General features: G+C 40.1%; 1 protein-coding gene across 2 annotated transcripts in view; it reads right to left on the reverse strand.

Moving 5' to 3' along the window:
- Window positions 1–23,372, reverse strand: part of STK38L (serine/threonine kinase 38 like) — an 81,575-nt gene extending 58,203 nt beyond the window's left edge. Inside the window, exons 1-2 of one of the 2 annotated variants that reach the window (XM_018048378.1) lie at window positions 23,260–23,372; window positions 17,700–17,775 (exon numbers count right to left, since the gene is read on the reverse strand). The gene's annotated coding sequence lies outside the window, so the exon portion shown is untranslated. The remainder of the gene's footprint in view (window positions 1–17,699; window positions 17,776–23,259) is intronic. The other variant, XM_018048379.1, reaches the window with a different exon arrangement.

The raw sequence follows: 27,628 nt of genomic DNA on the forward strand, positions 1-27,628 counted from the left end.
CCCTCCAAGACAAATATGGAATTCAATCTGTGTGATGCTTTGAATGCAGCTAATTAACTTGCAATCCTTCATTATGACCAAATAAGGGAGGGAAAAGAGCTACCTTCCTGGTCCTTCCTTGAGGGGGAAGCAAAAGGAAAAGGCATAATATTTAAATCCCACAGCAAAGTTTGAAAACTTTTCCACTAAGATACACACCCTAGCTGAGTCATCATCATAACACCCTACAGTGGCTCACCTCAGTACTAATTACCTTTGTTATAGATGGTCATTCCAACTCTGCTAATTCACTCAAAATAGAATGGATAAGAAGCTATAATTTGTTTCACTCTTTTCACTTATTTAACTCTATAATTTTTAGAGCAAATGCACTGGCCTTAATTTATGTAAGTACTTAATCTATAGCTGAACGAATCAAGAAGCCACAGCTGAGTGAAAATTATATCTGAAAATAGCCACTAACCAAAGCAGTAAAGGACCCTGATGCTGGGAAAGATTGAAGGCAGGAGAAGGGGACAACAGGGGACAGGATGGTTGGATGGCATCACCGATTCAATAGACATGAGTTTGAGCAAATTCCAAGAGTTGGTGAAGGACAGGGAAGTCTGGCATGCTGCAATCCCTGGGGTTGCAAAGAGTCGGATATGACTGAGGGACAGAACAACAACAAAGCAGCAATAGCAACAAAGAAGATTACTTCATGAACCAAGGAGAATGTTTCAAATTCCAAATAAAGATTATGAGGGGCGAAATTTTCCTAACCTAAAGTTAATGAGTGGACACTTTTCAAATATGTTTACCTATTTTCCCGAATAGTTGTATAAGATTCCCCTATTAAATCTTTTAGGAGGACTCCAACCAAGCTCTAATCAGTGAGAGCTCTCTGTGGTATTTCTTAAGCCTTTCCCCCATTTTTCCCTTTCCAAATAGTTGACAATGGCATATGGGGGGGTGGGGGTGGCGCGGTGAATTAAAGGCTATGGAGCTCTTGAAATCTTTCACAGGCCACAGTCCACTCACAAAGATCCAAAGTGTTTTGATGTGAGCCTGACACACCAGACAACTCCAGTTCCAAGCTCTCCTCCTATTTTGATTCCATCCATCATGCTGAAAATGTGCTTTCCATTCTTTCACCACTACATTAAAAAACAATACAGAGTTTTAGGTAAATTCTTTTAAAACTAAATGAGGTAACACTTCAGACACCAAGTCAGTAACTACCTTAGGAATCTACTTCTGAGACTGGAACTAGACTCACTGAGTTTGAATCTGATCCTACTCCTGCTAGCTTTGGGACCTTAGAGAAGTTAATTCACCTGTCTGAGTCTTTAGTTTTCTCACTGATTAAAGAAATTTTTGTCGGTTACTACATGTGATGCCTTTAGGATAGTACCCGACACTTAAGTGGTCAATCTGGAGAAACTGTTATTATCATTATCATTGCTGTCCATCATCACTGTTGTTAACTTGATAATCTGTTAACATACCCCTTTTACCATCCTTCTAGTATGTGGAAGAATCTATCAGGAGATAATCAGATTTCTGAACTACTGTTAAGCTGAAGAAAATAATCCACTAACAGCTTGGTCGGCAAGTTACATATTTCAAAGAACTTAAGTCTGTGATTTAACATCGTAAGGACTCAACCACTCAACTATAATAATAGTTTAGGATTCACTTAAATCTCTTATGGGCAACTGTTACAGATTTCAGGCAGGCCCTAAGTTATGAGCGTTTAATTTTGAAATAATGAAGCCAAAGATATTTTGTCTTCAAAATCATTACAATACATCTGAAGAGATAGTTGCATCTTTAACTAGGCTACCACATAGAGAATTAAACTACAGTAATTTGAACAGGAAACAAAATAGGTTAATTTTTCCTGGGGTTAGGAAAAAAGAGCAGCAGCAACAAAAACGATACTCAAGATTGAAAAGTTATAGGTTATGAAATGAAACACTTGCCCCATGAATTTGCCATGGTGACCTTATATAAAACTTAATTTATACATATTAAAATACTAGATTAAAAAACATATAGCATCACAGAATGAAAAATAAGCTACAAACTAGCATAAGACATTTGAAACATAAAAATAAAGAACTAAATACAATGGTAATATAGTAGTAATAGTTATTCTTATACAGTTCTTACTAAGTATCAGGCGCTATTCTAAACTATATACATGTATCTTAAATACATAAAGAATTACTATGAATCAATAAGAAAAACACAAACAACAAAATTTTTAAAAGAGCAAAAATCCCAAATAGGAGTTTCACAGAAAATAAAAATGGCCCATACACATAAAAGATGCTCAACTACAATTCTAATCAAGGAAATGAATATTAAAGGCCTGATGAGGTATCAGTTCACACACTAGATTCACAAACACTAAAAAGGCTGTCAGCATCTAGTTCTACTGAGGAAGCAGAACAATGAGAATTCTTATCCACTGCTGGTAAAGGTCTAAACTGGTGTAACTGCTGTGGAGAACAGTTGGATATTACTAAGCAAAAATGAATAGCCAATGACTAAGCAATCCTACTCCTAGGTATAAATGGAAGAGATACCCCTGCACAAGGGCAATACCTAACAACATCCAGTGGACACTGTTACTACAGATAAAAAAAAGTATGAAACAAATAGAATAGAATAGAAGATTCTATTATATGGTCTAATATATTCTATTATATTCTATAGACCATATATTCTATTATACGATCTAATATAAGATCATCAATAGAAGTGAATAAAAAAAAATTCTGGTACATTCATCTAACTGAAAACTACACCACAGTGAAAATGAACAAGGTACCACCACCTGGGTGAATCTCAGAAACATAAACTGGAAAAAAAGGAAATGAGTAAAAGAAGATTATGCACTGTATGTTTCCATTTATATAAAGTTCAAAAAAACAAGCAAACCTAAAAAATAATACTGACTCAATGGGATCTATTCGGAGGTGATGAAACTGTAAGTAAAAGCCAGGAAGTGCTAGCTGTTCAGTCACTAAATCGTGTCTGACTCCTCGGTTTACCATAAAATTAAAGACAGCTCAGAGGAGGAAGGGCATTCAGGAAGCTTCTGAAATACTGGTAAAGTTTTAGTTTTTAAACTCCCTGGAAGATACTTTGTAATCAGTTTCATTATTTTTCCTTATTTTGTACAGATATATTTTATATTCTAACATGTAACACACTTCAAAATCTTAAAAAAACAATTTAACATGTATTCCTTTTAGATGAGTCCTAGGCAAGTCTACATAATGAATCCATCATTGAAACAACGTATACATGGCAGACTAGAAAAGTAACAATTTTAAAATAAAGAAAACTTTAAAATCTGCAGCAGAAACAAAAAGCCTAAACTTTAAAATGGAACCAAACTGAATTCACAATCAGAGAAACAACACAGTAATAACTCAAAGCATCAGTTATTCAAGTGTGTTCTATAAACCATTTTTTTCTTAGATGTCTAAGGGAAAATGGGTACCATTTGAGGATTAATGGGTTAAACAGATAAATCTCCTAAGGAAGCAATAGAATTTCCTTAACTTGACTCTAGAATCTTTTAACATGGTGAATTACATAGTGATCTTTTAGGATTCATATTTCCTATAATGCAAACTGGGAAACATTTTATGACACAGAGGTCATACCAGAGAGCATATCCCCAAGCCAGGTGAGAGCAGACAATACTCTGGTAAAAGGTATTCAGATACCTAAGTCTTCAGTGGCTGATCTGTCCAACCCAAACCATGGGCAGTTGGGATCAAAACCCATAACCAAATACAACCCTTTAGTAACTAAGGGAACAGTCATTTCAAGTGTCACATGAACATGGTGACAGCTTTATGTGATTCCCTTGGGGGCAAAACAACATAAGCATAAGGTGCAACAGAAAAGATCTGGATGGAATATAAAAAATAAATCTATTTCTACAGCTTTTAGCAGGTCTTATTTGGTTTAGGTAGAGTTCAATGGAAGCCTCCAGTAGAAAAATATGTTTCAAATCATACCTCTTAGTTAAAAGGTTTTTACACTAGGCTTCCCCTAATACAATTAGAAAGTTTCTAGTTTTCTACTAAAGTTTTCCCTAAGTAAAACAAATCTGTGAACTGGGTCAGCCAGTTCTTCAAAATGTGGTTTTATTACCATAGGAAAATAAGGTGATAATGCTCTTCAAAAGAAAACACATCCAGAGCAGGGGGCACAATCTCTGTCGGGGAACTAAGATCCCACATGCTGTGCTGTGTACCCCCTCAAAAATGATGAAGATTGACAAATATGACAGTGATAGAAGGAAGAACACCTGTCGTGTGGACATCCGTGGTCAGTCATTTCATTACAACCAGATTCCTACTGACGGCCAAATCACAGTAAGAAGACTCCAAAGTACACACAGAATCAGAATTAAGGAAGTAAGAGGAATTGAGAATTTAATGGTCTTCTTTCATCCTGGCAATACCTGTTTTTTCTTTAATTAAGCAATTCCTATGTCTAGGCATTCTTCCAAGTCCTAGGGATACGGAGGTCTTCGCTTTCAGAGAGCTCATATTTAAGTAACAGCTGAAGAATATATATTTCATCAAAGTTTACTATAATATTATTGACGGAGTAAAAAATTTCAAAGCAATCTAAGTGTTCAACAATAAAGCTGTTCATTAAATAATTATAAATCTAAATGATGGGGAAAATATAGTTTTTAAAGAATAGTGCTTTTAAGCAGTAATTCAAGACATGGAAAAATGATTATGGTGCAACAATAAATGAAAAAAGCAGGCTGTGAAAGTGTATGTAGTGTATGATCACACATACATATGTGTATCACATGTATACTTACATATATGTATACATTTCCTACCCTTCTAGATGCATAAGAGAAAGCCAGAAAGTCACCAGTAATTATCTATTTTTCCTCTGCTATCTTTTCAAAGGTAACTGAAAACTTGATACCTTTTCAAACTTTCTAATTTCCTGAAATATCACTACATGTCTTTTATCACCAAGGCAGGGATTACTTTCAAAGTGATTTCAATCGACATAAATACCAGAATCTCTTCAGATTCATCTTTAAGAAGCCATCCATGAATGCCTGTTCTTGGCTCTGTCTCTGAACTTTCAGGGAGAGAAGTCACCCTTCCTTATGCCTGTAAGCCATACTTCACAAGGACGAGTAACACACCTTCTTATTTCCTCATTCCTACTTCTTGCTTCTTCCTTTCAACTTAAACATCTTACAAAAAAGTTACACTTAATTACCTTGGAAGTAAATGTATAACTCTTCCCCCATAGCCAGTCTGCTAACAACCCCATTTCTAACCATGGCACTAACCTTTCTCCCAATCAGAATCTTGGAAAGCAGCCTTCATTCACCTCTCCCTTTCCCATTTCAGGTTCATTAATAAAATCTGCTCAAATCTCTCCCCAGCTCATCTTACTCCTCACCCATACTTCTGCCACTGGGTAGTCCAGGCCCTGACCGCACTGTCAGTAACATGACGGTGTGTGTGTGCATGCTGGTTGCTCTGACCCCATAGACTGCAGCCCACTAGGCTCCTCTGTCCAAGGGATTCTCCAGGCAAGAATACTAGAGTGCGTTGCCGTGCCCTCCTCCAGGGGATCCTCCCGATCCAGAGATCAAACCCGTGTCTCTTCCATCTCCTGCACTGGCAAGTGGGTCCTTTGCCACTAGCGCCACCTGGGAAGCCCTACGTGACGGTACCAGCATTCAAGCGGGTCTTCCCGAGGCCATCTCACCCTTCTCTAAATCACGGCTCTGTATACAGAATTTAGATGATGTCACTTGGAGGCTCAAAAACTTCGACGCTGTCTCCTTTTTTCCATTCCAATCTTAACTTCTTTGCCTGGCTTTTATTAAACCCCATAATTTGGCTCCACCCTAACTACTTAACTCTATTTTCCATTATTTGCCGGTCTCACCCCTCATCAACTAAGAGACATGCCATAATCAATCTTACCACCAAGCTCTGGAAAATCTAAACATAAAAAAGGCCCTTCCTTTCGTCTTTACTTTTATTTTGAAAGCCTAATGGATTTCCCCTCTTCTACAAAGCTTTTCTTGATTTCTCCAACCTCATTTATGTCTCACTTTTCTGAACCTGTCTCAAGTGTGTATGTGTGTGTGCACAAGTGCTTCATCTATTCATTCACTGATGGACACTAAGGTCATTTCCCTATCTTGGCTAGTGTAAATAATGCTGCTATGAACATGGAGGCACAGATATCTTTCCCGGTTAGTGTTTTTGTTTCCCCTGAACATACTGTCAGAAGTTACTATGTAATTTTGACTTACTGATCAAGTGGACTTCAAACTTAAAGTGGAAAAAGAGACAGAAAAAGTTCAGATATTACTGCAACAATGAAAGCACCTGGTCAGGCTCTCCTTAAAAAATGACAATAGTGAGAATGGTCTAGCAAGTTATTTATTGCAGAAGAAGAAATAGGAAAGGTGTGAGCAACAATGCAGCCTTAGATCCCTGCAAACTTATGTCCGGAATATGGGATTAAATAAAGAAAGAAAATTGGCATTATAAAAATAAGCTAAAAATAAGTTATAATACCACTAAAGCATCAGTGAGATTTGAAGGGATGGGACTTAGAAACATAAAGAACTGCTGGTCTGGATTATGTGAGAGGTTGAAGCTGACACAGAAAGAAACCAAGCTGTAATGGGGACTTCAACATTTGGGATATTTGCTAGAGCTCTCCTACAGCTAAAACTCAAGGAACCTGATAATGCCTTGCTTAATCTTCATCTCTCACATAGGGAAAGAAACATTCTGGATAAAATACAACTACTGGGAATAAATCAGCTGACTGAAGAGCAACGGTTAACTGGAAAACCTGAGAGAGACTCTCAAGTTGGCTACAATTGCTGGGGACAGGAATGTGGGACGTGCTTAGGGAACAGAAATTACAAAAACTTCAGAGGAAAGAAAAGGAAACCCTGTTGAGACTCTAAAAGGGAAGATGCATCATATGTTTTTAGGAAGTTCTCAAGAACAGAATTCTAGCTAAACAATACTTGATTAATTAATCCCCCAAGTATTTACTGAGCATCTACTATGGCCAGGTAATGGGACTTTCCCAGTAGCAAAGTGATAAAGAATCTGCCTGCAAGGCAGAAGCTGCAGGAGATGAGAGTTCAATCCCTGGGTCAGGAAGATCGCCTGGAGGGGAGCATGGCAACCCACTCCAGTTTTCCTGTCTGGAGAATCCCATGGACAGAGGAGCCTCATGGGCTACAGTTTATAGGGTCGCAGAGTCAGACACAACCAAGCATGTAGGCACAAGGAAAATACAAAGGAAGTAGAAAACATGATTACTGCCCTGGAGATAGTGAACATTTCAAACTTGGTTGAAAGAAAATTTGGGCTTCCCTAGTGGCTCAGACAGAGAAGGCCATGGCAACCCACTCCAGTACTCTTGCCTGGAGAATCCCAGGGACGGGGGAGCCTGGTGGGCTGCCCTCTATGGGGTCGCACAGAGTCGGACACGACTGAAGCGACTTAGCAGCAGCAGCAGTAGCTCAGACAGTAAAGAACCTGCCTGCAACGCGGGAGACCTGGGTTCAGCATCTGGGTTGGGAAGATCCTCTGGAGGAAGGCATGGCAACCTACTTCAGTATTCTTGCCTGGAGAATTCCCGCGGACAGAGGAGTGTGGCAGGCTATGGTCCAGGGGGTTGCAAAGAGTCAGACATGATTGAAAGTAAATTATAAACTGAAAATGAATTTAAAAGAATAACTAGGAAGATGTTTCATATCCACACAGGACTTGATAAAATAACGGGTTTAAACTTCTGGGTTTTAGAGTAAATAATTCTTAAAGCTACATCACTAGAATAATCTAGGAAAGAAGGCTGAGACAAAGTGAGAGAACTAAAAAAAGAAGAAAAGTGAGAAAGACATGTGGAAAGAGACAGAATCAAACAGCATGCCCCAATTCATTCTAGTCACATAGAAAAAAGTACAACTTAAATGATTTGGTATGAAAAAAAAAAAAAAGGAATTCTGGTTATAATGTGCAACACAGAAGAGGAGAAGAGTCTGAAAGGACTAGCTGCACACAGAGCTCTCCAGCGAGCTGAGGTTTTAAAAGACACAGATAAAAGACAACACATAACATGGACGCCTGGAAAAGCAGCTCAGGGTGACATCAGGAAGCAAAAAGCCCACAGTGAGCTGAGCTTAAGAAAACCATCAAGGGCTACCAAACGGGCTTTTGAATTTATGTCCAGGAGAGAAAATTTGCAAAAGGCCTGGGTACACTGGTTAAAGTGAATGGTGTAGTTAACACATGACAGGGAAAAGAGAATGACCTCTACTTTTATGTTGCTTTTTGAAATTTTTACACTTGAATACCACCTTACAGTTTACATGTTTCTATTTTACAACGTCCCTGAGAAGCAGGGCCAGCCCCTACTTTAAAAACTCTGTCCAGTGTGCATCCCCCACTTGAACTCGGCCTCCTTCCTTGGTCTCCTCCTCAGGATGAGGGCCGGAAGTGGAGTCTGTGGGGTGAGGGAACCAAAGCCCAAGACGGCAGGGGCCACAAAAGAGCTGCCCCCAGTGCCTTGCAGGTCTTCTGACTCAGCCAGCTGATAAGGTCACACACCAGGAATTTGCCTCTGAACTGTGCTGAGGACAACTACTCTTTGATGGATTATGGAGACCTGAGAGCTCTGCTGAAAGACAGAATATAAGCCTCCCAATCCTCCAAAATGAGGAAAGAGCATGAACATTATAAAATACTAACATGAACATTACAAAAGAGCATGGATATGACGAAACACTAATATTAGTAATAACGTTATGCTTATCACCCAGCTTGAAGAATATTCGAAAAAAGATCATAAAGCAGATGGTTTCTGAACAAAGATGGGTGGTCACTAAAAATCCACATGGATTCAGGAGGAACAAGTCTTACCCAGTAACTCTACTTCTTTTCTTGACAAACAATCTATGCGACTCTTTGAAAGGTATTTAACAAGCTTCACTCTCCAAGTCTTTCTAGAGGGGTAAGGGAGAAAGATGATGAAACATGGGCTGAGATGTGTTTATAAAGCAACAAAACTCAGAATGCTCATAGGCAAGTTCTATACAACACTTATGGGGCTTCAACAGTTATACTAACAATGAACCAGATAAAGCTTTTAATGACACTCTTACCAAAACGTGAGGATGAATAACCAAGAGCAGGACAGCAGAGTCAGAATCCAAATTAATTTTTACAGAAGGTAAAGTGAAGAGGAACTAAAAAGCCTCTTGATGAAAGTGAAAGAGGAGAGTGAAAAAGTTGGCTTAAAGATCAACATGCAAAAAATGAAGATCATGGCATCTGGTCCCATCACTTCATGGGAAATAGATGGGGAAACAGTGGAAACAGTGTCAGACTTTATTTTCTTGGGCTCCAAAATCACTGCAGATGGTGACTGCAGCCATGAAATTAAAAGATGCTTACTCCTTGGAAGAAAAGTTATGATCAACCTAGATAGCATATTCAAAAGCAAAGATGTTACTTTGCCAACTAAGGTCCGTCTAGTCAAGGCTATGGTTTTTCCAGTAGTCATGTATGGATGTGAGAGTTGGACTGTGAAGAAGGCTGAGTGCCGAAGAATTGATGCATTTGAACTGTAGTGCTGGAGAAGACTCTTGAGAGTCCCTTGGACTGCAAGGAGATCCAACCAGTCCATTCTAAAGGAGATCAGCCCTGGGATTTCTTTGGAAGGAAAGCTGAAGCTCCAGTACTTTGGCCACCTCATGCGAAGAGTTGACTCATTGGAAAAAGACTCTGATGCTGGGAGGGATTGGGGGCAGGAGGAGAAGGGGACGACAGAGGATGAGATGGCTAGACAGCATCACTGACTCGATGGACGTGAGTCTGAGTGAACTCCAGGAGTTGGTGATGGACAGGGAGGCCTGGCGTGCTCCAATTCATGGGGTCGCAAAGAGTCAGACATGACTGAGCGACTGAACTGAACTTTAACAAATGAAATTTAATAGAAAGACGGTAAAAATGGTATTTGGATTCAAAAACAAATGCTAAGTATAAATTGTGATAAACTATTATATACATAAGGAACAACTAAAGATTTTGCTGAATAAAGCTTGACACAAATTAAAAGTATGGAAAAGCTGTCCTCAAAATTTACATGATCTCAATCTTAGGCTGTTAATAGACATAGATTAGAAACAAGCAAGATGAATGCCATACACTAGTCTGTATCATCGGAGAAGGCAATGGCACCCCACTCCAGTACTCTTGCCTGGACAATCCCATGGACGGAGGAGTCTGGTAGGCTGCAGTCCATGGGGTTGCTGAGGGTTGGACACGACTGAGTGACTTCACTTTCACTTTTCACTTTCATGCATTGGAGAAGGAAACGGCAACCCACTCCAGTGTTCTTGCCTGGAGAGTCCCAGGGACTGGGGAGCCTGGTGGGCTGCCATCTGTGGGGTCGCACGGAGTCGGACACAATTGATGCGACTTAGCAGCAGCAGCAGCAGCAGCAGGCTGTATCATTGGGTTCTGACCTGGAGAAGTTTTCAATAGTTGGCAATGTGCTATAGTAAGTACAAAAGGACAAAGTAAAATGTCCTCACAATTTGAAAATTAAGTCACCCTCTGGGAGTAATAACAGCATGAACCAAAAGAATTAGAAATGACTATCAACATAAGTAATTCCAAGAAAAGGTATAATTGAAAATATTTGAGAACACTCAAACCCAATCAAAAGTGAGCAGGGTGTACTTTCTGGGAGGCTGGATTATAACAGAATGTGAATTAAGAAAGCTGAAACATTGTCAATTGTGTTTCTGTCTGGCTAAAGGAAAGGCTATATTAACAGAAGGTGCTCAGTCACTCAGTCATGTCCAACTCTTTGTGGCCCCATGGACTGTAGCCCATCAGGCTCCTCTGCCCATGCAATTTTCCAGGCAAGAATTCTGGAGTAGGGAGCAATTTCCTACTTCAGGGGATCTTCCTGACCCAGGGCTCAAACCTGCATGTCTTGTGTCTCCTGTACTGACGGGTGGATTCCTTACCACTAGCACCACCTGGTGAGCCTGTTAAGAGAAGAATGTTACATTAATCTGTTGGGGATGGGGACAGGAGCTTAACAAGCAAGATTTTGCCTGTATTCCCCAACACTGTCTGAGACAGAGATGGCTAACTATGTCCAGAGCACTGCTGGTAGGTGTATCCTTATTAAAAAGAGGCTCCATCATCTCCTGGCTCAGTGACACTCCTCATTAAGATGACCTATCTTGATTAGAATTAACCACTTCCCATGTAGACTGTCCTACTGGAGTGACAGTGCACTGACCAAATTATGACGTTTCCGTTCTACTCACAGTGATATTAATAAATTCATTAGTTGACGTCTTGTTTCTCTGTCAGTCTCCTGGTCACTTGCTAAATATAAGTAGATTCCATAATCCCAAATATTTCTGGACACACACATACACACAAATTCACATTTATGGAACTGGAAAAGCAAAGTCTATACATTAAGTTGTGTCATTCTATATCCAGATACCACAAACCTGTGAAGTCCTGTTTCTCTGTATGAAAACTATATTTTATCTTTATTTAAGAGAGGAAACTAACAAAATATAACACATGTGGAAGAGAGTAGTCAGGAAAGTAAAAAGTCTGAAATCCCTGATATTTGAACAAATTAAATGAACATGCTTATCTTGAGACAGAGATGATTGAGATAGCTGTCCTCAGTCGTCACTCTTGCAGTTGTTTAGTGGTTAAGTCGTGTCTGACTCTTTGCGATCCCATGGACTGTAGCCTGCCAGGCTCCTGTCCACGGGATTTCCCAGGAAAGCATACTGGAATGGGTTGCCATTTCCTTCATCATTCTTTCAGTGATATAAAATTATCTCTAACTCTGTGATGAGAAACAGTTGAAATCTGAGTAATGAAGAGTTTTTCAATTTATACTGTCCCATGCCTGGCACAGGCATGGTTCAGTAAGTCTGGACACATGGGAAATGTTCACAATGTTAGCTATGATTGTGTTGTATTACAAGATATTGTGGGAATGCAAAGGAGGGGTACCTAACTCTGAACAAGAGATGAGAGATCAAGGAAGGCATCCTCAAAAGTAGAGATACCTAAGCAGGGTATGAAAGAAAGCACAGGAGTTAACCAGAAGAGTGTGGGAGAAGGAATTCCAGAAAGAAGCATGTAAGATGCAAGGTCAGAGAAAGCTGCAGAGGTGAGTAGAGGGGGTAATGAAAGAGAAGGCTAGAAAAGCAAAAGGGCACCACTTCTTGAAGGGACTCAGGTCACAGGCCATGGTAAGGAATCTGGTGGAGATGATGGAGAATCATTAGAAACTGTAACTGATGGGAGTTACACAATCAGATTTATGTTTGAGGAGAACCCTTTTGCCAACCACACATAAAATGGATTGGAAGAGCACAAGGCTGGTAGCAGAAAAAGACGGTTATTTCAATAATTTGGAGTCCACATGAAGATACTGACATTGTAGAAAGAGCCAAGATGGGGACTTCCCCGGTGGTCTAGGGGCTCAGACTCCATGTTTCCAGTTAGTTCCAGGGGCCCAAGTTCGATCCCTGAAAGGGAACTAGATTCCACATGCTGCAACTAAGAGTTTATGTGAGTGATAAACAAGAGGAAAGTCAAGGATGATTTCCAGCTTTACGGCTGGGACAACCAAAGAGAATAATGCCATGCACTGGAGGAGGTAAGAAGCCTGAGACAGATTCCGGGAAAGGAGAAGATAACATTGAGTCTTGCGGAAAAACACCCAGGTGGTGATGTCTACAAAAGAGATAAACCATGGAGTCTCAACCTCAGAAAAGGGGTCTAGTTTGAAAGTCATCATCACAGAGTAGTCACTGAAGGAAGCATCAGAGCCTATGAGATCATCCAGTCCCCAGAGTGTGAGAAGTAAGCAGAGAGATGGGGACAGAAGGCTGGAAAACACCAACCACTTAAAACAATGAAAGTCAGTGATTTCATGATCTGTTAAGTTTCTTTTCTTTGCAAGGAACTGAAATATTTAGGCAAAGATTAAACACCCACTTACCAAGGATTAGGGGGAATTCACAGCACAGAAATGGACTATCTGACCTCTATAGGATCTTTCAACTCTGAAAATGAGTCAAATACTTTAATTCAATCTAGTATTTCTCACAATCTGAGGAAACTTTTAATTACCACTACAGAAAAACTAAAATCATACTTTTTTTCCCATACTTATTTTAATTCTTTGGCCACGTTTGTCCAGGATGAAAAAACACTTTGAGGAACTAAAGTTTCTTGTTTGATAACGTCTCCGTAAAGGGAAGGAGTCCCTGACTGACCAAGACAGGCGAGCACAGGCTCTTACCTGATTTCCTGTTCTACGTCCCCCTCTATGGGTCCTGTCGTATGGTTGGTATCAGGATGTAGTTTTACCCAAACACATGTGCCTACTTATTCTTCCTTTCCCTTTCTGTCACCCTGTGCCTGACTGGGGCTAGACTTAACCTATGGTTTTAAGTCTTAAAGGTTTTCTGAAACATAGCTATAATTTCCACTGATATTTAAAGTGTATTGGCTTTTGTTTCCCTTTCCGCTCAATTCTAAAAACACAGAGACACAGGTATATAAACACATTTAAAAAAAATTAAATCCAGAAATGTTTGATTAAAACAAACGGTCATTTTTGGCACAACAATATACCCAGGGTATTTTTAGAGAGGACTAAAATTTCACCTTAAAAGATAACACTGGTTCTACCCAGAGACACTTGGAACAGGTGTCAGAGATATTTGACCTCTTTCAACCATATGCACCCTTCTCCTTCCCCCAGTCAACACCGGTCCTGCCCCCCTGCAAGCCTTCTCTTTCTCCTCGTGCCCTTGTCTTTCGCTTTCTTCCTGGCAGTGCCCATAAACTTTTATTACCACTAATGGCAGTAAAGCTAACACAGCTGCCACCCCCTCAACCCCCCACCTAGAAATACAATGGGTATAAATCTAACTGGAGCCTACAATGAACTTTTTGGTTGTCCTTAGAAAAGAATTTAACAATATTCTGTGTCAGTGACCCAATCCACAGGACAGGAAAACAAATGGCTCCAGGAAAGAAACTTTTGTGGAAACAAACCACAAGTGCTTTTTAGCTCTAGCAGTCTAATGGGGAGGCTCAGAACCATGACTTGCAGATGCAGGTTTCTAAATGAGCAAAACAGAGAGAAACAGGACAAACTAGAGGTAATGGCTGACACCATTTGAAGTTTAGAATCCTACTAAGTAATTACAACACCATAAGCATTAGAGTAGAGAAGATGGGGGAAAAAAAAATCAAGGCTAGATCCAGAATAAAAGGACTTCAGCACTAGATATTACAATTCTGGGAAAGTTCTAGGGGCACCATAAAACTTTATGGGAAAGGTAAATAATTATGTTCCTCTCAAGTCAGGTGCTCTTGAAGCTGTGTTCTGATGCTGCACTCTCATACAACAAGCTTACTTGCTCCAGGCATTCATCAAAGGAAAGAGTTTTAGGATTTTTCTCCTCTCTGGCTAATGGTATCATTATCTTTTCTGTTTAATTTCACAAAATGAAAGCAAGAGACAATGTATCCCTGGCAGATGATTTGGGTAACACAGCAGAGGTGCTTCTATGAGGCTATAAGAGGCAACAGAAACATTTCCTTACAAAAGTTCAGAGTGCTGAAGCTAAAGAAACTAAATATGGAAAAACATAGCAAATAAAAAGTTATTTTACCAGGACAAGTTCATTTATCTTACCTAGCCTCTTGTCCCAACGCAAAGTAATCCCCAAACAGTCTCTCACCTTCTATGCTATTATGTCTTCCTCCTGCCTGTTGGCCAGAAAAACTCCTACTCAGCCTTCAGGTCTAAGCTCCAACACCACCACCTCTCTGGAAACCTTTGATTCTCCCAAACAGGTGCTCCTTTTCCTTTCTTCCCGAGTGCTCCTTCATTACAGCAGCTATATGCTATTGCAACTATCTCTAAACCTTGAGGAAGCTCAGCAGTTGCCTGCCTGCTTTCTGAGGGCACAATTCGTCTTTCCATCACTGCATCTCCTAGAACAGGGCACAGATCTCACATGTAATCACAGAGGCAAAGAACTCCCTATGTCTCAACATGAAGGGCCAACACTCACCCATCCAAGTCTCTCCTTTCCAATCCCACCAGGTTTCTTTATTTTTTTTAATATAAATTTATTTATTCCCACCAGGTTTAGAATTTCACTATCAATCCTTTTGGAGAAGGAAACGGCAACTCACTCCAGTATTCTTGCCTGGAAAATGCCATGGACAGAGGAGCCCAGTGGGTGGGCTACAATCTGTGGGGTCATGAACGAGTCAGACACAACTGAGCATGAGTGCAATCTCTTAGATTATTTAAACCAGCCTCTTCCTCAGTCTTTCCATTTCCAGCCCATCTTCCCTTGAATCCGTCCCATATATACTACTGTGTCTGTAATCTTACTTAAGTAGAACTTTAATTAAATGTACCAGGTTGAACAGTTGATGATGCAGAGAATGAAAAGCTGAAAAACACCTGTTCTCTAAGCTGAAAGGGCTAAAATCCAAAAGGGCAGAGAAAGAAGTAAATAATTAACACAAAACTCATCAGGTGTTATAGAGACATTTCAAACTCATGCTAATCCCTCCCCTGACATGTCTTTCACTCATAAATGGACAATTTCTATTTCACTTTATACAGGAAGCCATCCTAATCTCTCCAGCCAGACGCATTATTTTCTCCCTCTGTTTCCCAGTACCCTGTTACTTGCTTATCACTTTCTGCTTGATTTACACTTATTTGTACTCATACATTAGGTCTCTTACTGGATTGAACCTTCCTAAATAGAAGGGCAATCCCTTTCACTTGTCTCTATTTTGCCATGGTACCTAATAAAAGTGTCCAGAATATAGTTGATAAATGTTGAACTGTGATGATTAAGCTCATGAAAATATTACGAGTCTGTGATTCCTTGAGGATTTGCCAATATTAAGAATATCAGTGGGTCAAATAATACACACAATTCAAGACTGAAATTTTTTTCACTCTTGCCACCAAAATAGAAAGTCTATTCTGTTTGGCAAAGTAATAGTGGACATAAGGAGAACATCCTCAACCAGATTTGAAAGATGTGTCCAAATGCAATGGATCACTACTGTAAAAACACAACAAAAGGCAACTCCCCAGTCTCTAAAGTCAGCCCCTGCTTACACATACAGACTCATCATGAAGGGCAAACATGTTATGGCGTTTCCATAATGGGGGCAAGTCAATGGATAAGTGCTCAGCTAAGTAAAAATGTCCACAGCTGGGCAAACACCAAATTTAATAAAGCAAGATACAGGTACAAGATAGTATTTCAAAAATGGATCATTCAATAAACTCTCTGATCACTCAAATTCCATAGGTGAATACTTGCAGCTTGTCCATCCTTTAAAGCTTATAATCGGTTTCCTAAAACAAAGCTACTGGAAGACTCCTCACCAAGCCCTCCTTCTTTAATTTCACTTTTGAAACAGTATCTATCCTCCCTCCACCCATTCCTTCATCATAATTAGTTAAATCCAACAGCTGTGTGCAGGATGAGGCAGATAGAAACTTAACTCTCACTCACCTGAACTGTAAGAACTGAGGACTTAAAACAGTCTATGACTCAAAATGCAGAACTAAAATTCCAATTTCTCAATTTTGACCAAGAAAGTCCAAAACTGTAAGACCCTTTAGGAAAATGCTGTGCTACAATGATATACATCTGCTCCCAACTGGCGTAAAATCAGAACATTTGATCACATCATTTATTTCAGCATTAAAATTGCTGAGGCCCAAAACCATCTCATCAACTAACTTTGCAGAAGCCTTAGCAAACTACCTTTGGCAGCTTTTAATCTAAAGACACAAATTTAAGTTTGCTTTGAGGATTAACCAAGAAAATGTCTAAAAATGCTTTATAAGACTCTAAAGCACAATACAAACTAAGGTGTTACTAGTATTCTTCTTATAGTTAGCTCTCGCCAAGAGCAGGTCCCCCTTTATAGGAAATCTGAGCAGAGCTGAAGTTATTTCTGTACACTTTTACCAAAGGAATTTATGTTCTATATCAAAAATGTAAATAACTCCTAAAAAAAGAAGGGAGGAGAGGAAAGGAAACAAAATTCAAGTGAGACTAGAAGGAGGAGGTAAATTAAACAGCACAGGAGAAGTTTTTTGTAATAAAATAAAGCAATATAAGAGAAAGCAACCCTGGATCTCAGAGATCAGTTTCTAGCCCTGCCACTGAACTATCAACTCAGCTACTCCTGTGGCCCTGGTCCCTTCACCCCACTAGGCTCCAGTTTCCTTGTCTGTAACTAGAGATAACAGCTCAGACAGTTGCTGTGGGATTAAATGAGATAATATTTATATAAAGTACTCAGTACTATATCTGGTACATAGTAAGTATTAAGCAAATAAATGATTACTGTTGTTGGTAAAATTATTACTAGACCTGTACCCTGATTGGTGACATTCAGGAAGAAAAAGGAGCCAAGAACATGTCAGCAGGGAAGATGAAATATAGAGGGCTAAGTCTATATTCCACTGCTGGGCAACAACATTTGGGAAACATGGATTACCACAAAGCATTTTTCCTATTAAATACACAAATTACTTACTGTGCTTCCAGGACTGCTGAAGAATCTAGAGAAGTGTAGCCAAAATCTCCAAGTCATAAAAGCTGAAGAGCAATGACTGTATAGAAGGAGAACAGGACAAAAAAAAGTGCTTAATGATGTGCAACTTTCAATTTTCCAAATATTCATAGATAGAATGAAAGTGAGGCTCCATAGCAAAGCTACCACAACTCTGCTGACCCAAAATAGATGGTATCAGCATCATGTAGAATCATTCCAGTTTCTGCCATCTTGTTTTTTATTCTGGGGAAGTGGCTGTATCTGTGATTGATTTTGAGATGGGGTGGGCGTGTGTGTGTGTGTGTGTGTGTGTGCGCATGCGCATGCGTGCGCTCAGTAGCTCAGTCATGTCCAACTCTATGCAACCCCATGGACTGTAGCCCATCAGCCTTCTCTGTCTATAGGATTTTTCCAGGGAGGAATACTGAAGTGGGTTGCCATTTCCTCCTCCAGGGAATCTTCCTGACCCAGGGGTCGAACTCGCATCTCTTTCATCTCCTGCATTGGCAAGTAGACTCTTTACCAGTAGGGTCACCTGGGAAATCATTATTAACGCCATCATATTTGATAACTGCAAAAACAGTAAAAGTGTCCTAAAATTAGGAAGAAGAGGAATCGAATCCCCTCCTGAAGCAGATGAAGAGAGAGCAAATAATTGTAAAAGGTGAAAAACAATGGACACTGCCTTTGCATATGAGCTCAGCATCTTAAAACACTCTAACATGTGAAAAGTCTGCACCCATGGATGTTAAGACCCATGACACCAATCAGAGATTTGATGTGAAAGTAAGTGTAAGTCTTAGACACTCAGCTGCATCTGTTTGCGACCCCATGGACTGTAACCCACCAGACTCCTCTTCTGTCCATGGAATTCTCCAGGCAAGAATACTGGAATGGGTAGCCATTCCTTTCTCCAACTCAGGAATCAAACCCAGGTCTCCCGCACTGCAGGCAGATTCTTTACCACTGAGCAATATGGGAAGCCCTATGGAACCAATAAGAATCAGCAAAAGACCAGGAAAACAGGAAATGTTCCATATGGGTGGCCAGAGAATCAACACCCACTTGGGTTGTCAACCTGTCTAGGGTTAATTCAGGGGAAGGCAAAGAGCTTGTTTAAGAATTTAAAAGCTGAACACGGTACAAATACTACTGTCATAAGCCACAGACAAATTGCCAAAGTTCGAGGCCTTTCTGAATTTACACAACATGAACATGAACGGTCAACTCACTATCTGACCTGTAACTACTAAGGAGGTGAAGGTATGTCTGGTTTCCCTTTGAGTTTGCCCAACTCACACTCCTCCTTACTGAGAATAACCTTTCAAAATAAAACCTGTACTTAAAGGAATGTGTAATTTTTCTTTTTAATAACAAAGCAGAGTAGACTTAAAAGCATCTCCCTGAAATTATGGGCTGAAGATCCCCCAAATTTTGTCAATCAGGTGGTGATAAATGGAAATAATATGCCATCACTACTAATTCAGGCTGTGTGGAAAAACATTTTTTTAAAATCTGTTTTGCAATTTGTGTCTTACTGTAATAATATAAATACATTGGGCTCTAAATCCTGGATTTTGTTCTGCCACTTTTTCCCATTAGGTTGTAAGCTTGTCAAGGTTTCCTACAATCTACCACACTCACAGAAGGAGAGGATACTTATATTCATTCATAAAAACTGTGCCACTAGAGCTCTACTTAATACTACAAGAACAGCTGATAAGGGCTCTGACAAAGGTCTGCATCTTGCTGGGAGGAAAGGACAGCTAAGTATCCATATGGTTAGTACGGTCTAACGATAATTTTTTTTCCCTTATCTTTAAATCCAATTTAAAGCTACTTCAATACCTAACCAACAAGTGCAAACCACTCCTGAAACTTCATAAATAAAATCAGTTGGACCATTCATTCAATAAAGACGCATTTACCAAGTAGGCTTGTACTGGGCCCAGTGCAATTCTAGAGTACCTTTTATTTCACAACCCCAAAGAGCTTTCAAAGTTGCCCTAACATAAAAGTATCAGCGACTGAACTTCTCTCATTTTATACATGTACAACAATATTCAAAACACTGATTCAAGTGTTCAACACTATTCAAATTCACTGATTATAAATTTAACTGTTGTGAAAATAAAAAATAAAAAGGGCTGCTGAGACTGACATTCAGTAATTAACTAAATTCCAACTTCCCAATTCAATCCAAAAAATACCCAGTGCCAAGTGGTTTTAAAAAATTACAAGCCAAAATATACAATGATTCAAACATTCCACAAGGCAAAGGAATTAACATAGTTACAACTTCTCTCTTGTAAACCCTTGCGGGTACTGCTACTAGGTAATGAATCAAATCTCTCAAAACCCCACTCAAGGATTACACTTAATATGCACCAAGAGCAATTTCTAAAACTGGAGTCAGTATCTAACATGCCAAAAATAACGTATTTACCTGGGCATTTTGGAGCTCTTTCTAGAAAACAGATCCCTAAATTTAGGTGTCAGAAGAACGCATTTTCCCAAACCAACATCATCAAAAGTGGGAGAAAAATCAAGGAGACTGGTTAAGCACAGGGATACAAGTCAGAATTCTTGGGTGGGAACCCCTGCTTTACCATTTTCTAGATACCTCAATTACTCTGTCTGCAAAATGGGAATAAAAACACCCAGTCCACAGTTGCTGGAAGGATTAAATCGAGGTAGATTAGCATGGTAACAGCTTAGGAGCAAGCAGCATTATATAAAGTGTTTGCTTATGATGATTATCATATGACTAGATCATCTCAATCATCTACACAAATGCCTTTCCCTGATGAAAGCCTTCTTTAATTGGTCTAGTAAAATTTAACCCCTTCCTCCTTGGCTTCCCCACAAAATGGATTGTGTATTATAGTTATTTGGGAATATCTTCTTCCCATCAGGCTGAAGAAAAAGACCACAGTTCATCTGAGTGCACAGGGCAGCAAATACTACTCATTGTTGCCCTTCAGTTTCCTCTCTCTAAAGGTTCTGAACAATAATACTGTGTCAATCAATTATAAAACATTTACCTGGAGAAAGGAGCTTTATGTAATTAGCACACATCAGTACCGGACATACCTAGGTCAACACTCTCTTAAAGACTTAAACAAAAATTTGGGAGGTGGGGAAGAAGGATTCACTTAATATCTTTTAACTACTGACCAAGGTTATCTTTTTAAATTAATTCTTAAAATTTCTTATGCTTTAAAAGCTCTCTCATTATTTCATTCAAAAAGTCTATGGTGTTTTTAATATAAAAATACAGTAGCATAATTTCCACATATGTCAAGTCAACCTAACCAAAACTTACCCATCTGCTAATTTTAACATAATCTTGGGGTTGCTAGATGACAATATGCTTGCCTGATTCACCCTCCATTGTTTATGTAAAATAAAATCATTTTCACATTACATTGAGATGCAAAACTTTCTGGCTTTGATTTGTGCCCTTTTCCATCTCTCAAAAAAGTGCCACACACATGCAAAAGAGCCTCCAACTGATCCCAGATCACTGGGAAAACACTATCTAAAGTGTTATCCAACTTTGCTAACATGATGCTGCAGCCCTAACTTTGAGAGGACAGAACTTTCCTGAGAACAAATGGCTGAATTGAGGCTGCTGCTTTATTATCCCTTTCTACAAACTATGATTCTTCCTTTGTTTTCATAGCGTGTTACCTTTAGAAATTAATTTTTAGGCATAAAAACTGTGGAGGACACCTTATTTGCACAAATATTTCTGGTCTCCACTCTATGATTTATTTAAAATGAAACTCAAAAACAAAAGGCTAAAGAAGAATTGCACTCATTTAATGTGGTTTTTCTAAGTCTAATTTTTTTTTCATTCCCAGGGGCAGGGGCTTCCAAAGGATTACAAAGACAACACCCAATTTGTTTCTCACTCTAAACATATCCCGAGTAAACGGGGAATGTTATTAGCCATCTTAACAAGGAGAACACCATAAACGCTAAGCCAGATTAAACAAACAAAAAAAAAATTTTTTTTTATCCATTGTACTTCCTCTGAGATCAGAATCTTTTACAGAAAGGTACTTTGACGATTCTATGCAATGAACAAATGTCATCATAATTTAACATCCTATTTTGGACGAATTTCTCTCCCCTCACATAGCCACAAGAATGGTCAGTTCACATACAATACCTCTCAGCTACTGGATAGACAGTATAATAAACTTAATTGTTTTACATATCCTGAGGCATACAAAGAAAAACCAAACACAAAGAGGCTTCCAGTACCTTACATACATTTATGACCGAGACAAAGAACTTTCAAAAACCTGCCTTCAGTAAGCAAAACTGGGCTTAAACAACAATAAACCCTGCCTTAAAGTAAAGAGACCTGGCAAGTATTAAGGCCTAATCCCGTCCCCCACTCACAGCCCCTGAAAGACCAAGTCTCACTCCCAGCTTACAGCTAGGAGGCATAACTGAAACACTTAAAGCTGTTTCCTCAGATTCTAGTAGTATTAAAGCTAATACTCAGGTCACCTTTTCCAAGCAGTTGGCTTCTATCAAAACTTATCTCAAGTTGCGTGAAATAGACAGGAGCGGTGGCTCTGCATTTTATCAAGTGAGGAACACCAGCATCATACTTTCTGGACCAGCCACTACTCCCTGCACCACCAGCTCTCCCCGCCCCCCTCCCCATTTCTTTTTAAGTCTTTCCTCCAAATCCACAATTCGAAAAGCGGTCTCATAAAACAAAAGTAGTATCAGTAAACGGGAGGCCACCGATTTTGAAAATAAAGTTAGTTCTTTTGCTCTCTACCTGGCAACTTTTAAGGGTGAAATGTTTCCTTCCTCCATCGGACACAACCTTCCCTATTTTTACCCATACCAAACAACCACTCGTTCGTCCCCTCGTAGTAAAGGTGAAAAAAAGGGAGTGGGAGAAAATGATGGTGAAAAGAAGGGTCTAGAATTCCACCGGTACGGTCCGATTTTGAGAGACCGGCTTTAAACACTCCTTGGCTTCTGGGAGCAGGACGGCTTTTAACTGTGTCTATTTGAGAAATGTTTAGGAATCTGACGCATCAGTTTTTAGGAATGGTACACAAACAGCCCCCACAATCTAAGAGCCATGCCCAGAATCCTTCCCCTCGCTGGCATCGGCTGGAGGGCACGGGACAGGAGAGCAGGGGATACAGGGGAAGGTCCTCACGACATTTGTTATTGTTTATGAAGCCCAAGCAGGGACAGAGAGCCCGGGGCTCCGGGACCGCGGAGGGGAGAGGCCAAAGGAGCCTGGAAGGACAAAGACTCCTCCCCGGGCCACAGGCCACCTCTCCGGACACCCGGGGCCACTATCACCCCAAGGAACAAGAGGGCCAAGGCCGTCACCGGCGCTTCACCGGAGATATTTCCAGCCTCGAAATCAGCCCGGCTTTCCCTGGACACCCTAAGACACATAAGATCTTCTTCTGATCCTGCTCTCAGAGTTGGGGCCGGAGAGGCAAGCCGTACCCCTCGCCTCCTCCGCGAAGAAGCGCCGCATCAGCGCACTCACCTGCCTCCGGTCGCGCCCGCGGCCGGCTCAGCCTCCGCACGGACCGCAGCCGGCCCGGCGACCGTCTGCTCCCTCTGCCCGCTCCGCCCTCGCCCCGCCCCCGGGAGGTGGGACCCGCCGCCGCGGCGCCGGAATCTCGGGGCGGCCTCCCTGAACTCTCGCGAGCCCTTCCTCCTCCGCTTCTAGGAGGCTCGGCCGGTCCCCGACGTCATACGCACTACAGCCGGAAGTAGCCTTCTGTCGTCAACGCAGGCACCCCGCCAGACACACGCCCCACCCACCTGCGCCCGGTAAATTCCTGACTGGCCCTGAAAGAGTTGTTCCAAGAGTGACCGCCTTCCTTCCTCATCAGCCTCACCTCATCTCCCTCTTCTCTGCTGAAAGCTAGTTCAGGCCACTCTTGAGGGACCCAGGGTGTTGCCACATTGGTCACGTGTCCTACAGGTCGCCAGAGTTTTTCTTGATGCTTCACAATGCAAAGTGAGTGTTAAAGATAAAAGGGAGCTTAGAGATCATTTCTATTATTTTTTTGGAACCTTTTGCAGAGGAGGAAAATGTGGTCAACAAAAATGGATTGGCTGGTCATGTTGCCTAACTAGTTAGTAACTCAGTGTTCTTTGACTCTTTTCCTTTTCCATCATGACTCGATTGTAGAGACTTGAGAGAAATTCACATTTGGAAAAGCTACAAAAAACCAACCAAACAAACAAACAAACCAGAACTGCAGCATTCATGAAAAATTTGCTTGCATCATCTTGGAAAATCTAAAATAACTGATGGTACTGGGCTGCTGCTTGTTTATGATCAGAGAACTATGAGGAAAATCACCTGTACTATGACTAGGAAAGGATGGCTTTGGGAAGGTGATGCATTTGAGTTCTTATTGAGCAAATCAAAAAAGAAAACTGTCCCCAATTATCATTAACAAATTATCTTCTATCTGAATATTGGAGATTTTATAAAATAAGATTTACTTTAGACTGTTAAGACAATATACAAAGCTAGCGCTGTGCTTGCAGAAAATGTAATTCAGAGATGACAACCATTATCTTTAGTTTTGCCCAGAGCAGGTGACACATAGGAAAGACTTAGGAAAGAATCTTAACATCACTTCTCTCTCTTTTTTACACTCTCTTCTCTCTCATACATAGCTTGATTGTTGGAAAAAGCACTACGTGATCTGGTAATTAGTGTGGTCTTGGAGAAATCAGTTCCTTCTATATCATGGTGATTTTGAGGCTCAAATGACAGTTGCCATATGCAAGCATTAGAAGTTTAATTGTGATCAAACACGCTTGACAGAAGGCTGTACACCTCTCTCCCTCCACCACACACATATTAATTCAGGTGAGTAGGACTGAGAACATATTCAAAAGCAGAGACATTACTTTGCTGACTAAGGTCCGTCTAGTCAAGGCTATGGTTTTTCCTGTGGTCACGTATGGATGTGAGAGTTGGACTGTGAAGAAGACTGAGTGCCAAAGAATTGATGCTTTTGAACTGTGGTGCTGGAGAAGACTCTTGAGAGTCCCTTGGACTGCAAGGAGATCCAACCAGTCCATTCTGAAGGAGATCGGCCCTGGGATTTCTTTGGAAGGAATAATGCTAAAGCTGAAACTCCAGTACTTTGGCCACCTCATGCGAAGAGTTGACTCACTGGAAAAGACTCTGATGCTGGGAGGGATTGGGGCAGGAAGAGAAGGGGACGACAGAGGATGAGATGGCTGGATGGCATCACTGACTCAATGGACGTGAGTTTGAGTGAGCTCCAGGAGTTGGTGATGGACAGGGAGGCCTGGCTGCAATTCAGAGGGTCACAAAGAGTCGAACACGACTGAGCAACTGAACTGAACTGAGGACTGAGAACAGTTTATGGGGTATTCTCTAGCAAACTTATGTTTTCAAATGTGCCATGCTATTTTCATGGCACTAAGAGATATGAACTAGTCTAGGGTATCAGACTAAGATAACATGAGGCAGGCTAGTTTCTAAACTGAAGGCATTCCTAACAAATTCCCCTAGGTGTTGAAGGTGCCTGACCTGAATCAAATTAGAGCCAAGTGGCCTTTTGGAAGTTTGGTGAAATCTATGGACTCTTTTTCAGAATAGTGTTTTTAAATGCATAAATAAGCTACCTAGGATATAAAGGAAATTGATTACTTTAATGTAAAGTTATTAAAATACTAAAACTGAGTTTTCTATATAGTTCTGATGTAGGCAGCTTCTAAGATGACTCTTAATAATCCTCACCTTCTGGTATTCCTATCTTGCACAACTCCCTTAAGTGTGGACTGGACCTAGTGACTTGGTTTTGCAAAGGAGAATACAGCAAAAATGATGAGCTGTCACCTCCACGATTGGGTTACAAAGAACTCTGGCTTCCATCTTGTTCATCCTCTCTTGCTCCATTTCTTACTCACTCTGATGAAAACAGCTGTCATGCTTTGCCCTGTCTTGTGAAGAGGAACTCACAGTAAACACAGAGCAAAGTCTCCAGTCAACAGACACTTAGGAATTGGGGCACCCAGTCCAACAGCCTGTGAGGGACTGAATCCTGCCCACAACCACATAGAAGCAGACTCTATCCCAGTGGAACTTCAAGATAACTGCAGCCTGGTAAAGGACTCTTAGCCAACATACACAGCAAAGTCTTGCAAGATTCCTATCCCACAGACACTGTGAAATAATATGTATTCATTTTTTAAGCCATTAATTTGGGCCAGGGGTAATTTATTACACAGCCATAGATAAAAATAGTTGTATATTTGCTTCTTTATTAATGCATCAAATAACAAGATCAATACCTACAGTAATTTTGTGGTAGTGATATACATAAACAATGTTTTGAGATATTTGTACCAACTTAATGAGGTAGAAAATATGCATGATTTCTATTGGGAACAAAGTCAAAGATTTCTAGTATTACTATGATTTGCTGAGTATAATCATAATGGAAGAAATGATCATTTTCAATTAAGGATTAGTGGAAAAATACATTGATGCATATGTATTATTAATGCCTATGTTTATATATATATGTATATAAGATTTGTATATTTATTTTTCATTAAAGTTCACAGACCCAGATTGAGAACTGTTGGCCTAAATAACAGATATTTTGGCAGGACTTTCCAAAACTCTTCTTATCAACTCTCATTATCAATCATAATTAAAGTTCAAGTAATACAGGTAACAGATACACACCATGGTCATTGCTAACTTTAGTAACCTATAGTTGAATATGAATTTTTATCCCCTATCTTTCACTTATTCCTTCTTCTTTAAATTACACCAAATGTGGATAGACAAACTAAAACTGTAGCCCACAGAGAAAAATCAGTGAAAACCTTTTTGGCACCCAGAACTCATCTGATCTTTGTTTTCAGTGTGTGAAATTTAGTATTACTTTTACTCTCCTAGACCTACCATGTAGTAAATAACCAAAGAATGCCAAATGACAGTAGTAAACAGAAACAGAAGGAAGCTATTAGTAAAACCCTTCCACATAGAAAACATAGAAAGAGAAAAGTTGTTTTCCTGTATACGCAGCTTTGCATCTGTGGGATATGGTCAAAGTAGTATTTAAATGTACTGCTTTAAATGCATTGAACAGAAAACACAAAAATGTACAAACAAGTGAACCAACCTGAGTTGAAAACAAAATAAATTCAACAAAAGTAGAAAAATGTTAAGATTACAGCAGAATCCCTTCCAGATGTCCTGGCCCTTATGTGTACCAAGTATTATAGATCAAATACATAATTGCTCCCATATATAACTCCATTTTTTCAAATAGATGTAATTTATTAAGATTAACAAATTCAAATGCAATTCTAAAATATAAAGGCAGAAATTAATGTAACACAAAACAAAAATGTTTGAAGTTGACCAATAAGGTAATTCTTTAAAAAGTCAAAGAAATAAGGAAATAGGGAAAATCTTTGGCAAAACTAATCCAGTGGGAGAAGAGGACAACAGAGGATGAGATAGCTGAATAGCATCACCAACTCAATGGACATGAGTTTAAGCAAGCTCCGGGAGTTGGTGATAAACAGGAAAGCCTGGCATGCTGCAGTCCATGGGGCTGCAAAGAGCTGGATACGACTGAGTGAACGGAACTGAATCCAAGGGAGACACAGCTAGAAAGGATGATAATAGAGATATAACTGCTGATATGGAGCATTTTTTAGCATTAAAAATGATGATGAAAAAGAGAGGATTTTCCTGGTGGTCCAGTGGCTAAGAGTCCACCTGCCAATGCAGGGGTTTGACTCCTGGTCTGGGAAGATTCCACATGCTGCAGGGCATCTAAGCTCTACAACTACTGAAGCCCTCAAGCCTATAGCTTGTGCTCCGCTACCAGAGAAAC

Source organism: Capra hircus, chromosome 5 (genome assembly GCF_001704415.2).
Source record: "Capra hircus breed San Clemente chromosome 5, ASM170441v1, whole genome shotgun sequence".
Taxonomy (NCBI): domain Eukaryota; kingdom Metazoa; phylum Chordata; class Mammalia; order Artiodactyla; family Bovidae; genus Capra; species Capra hircus.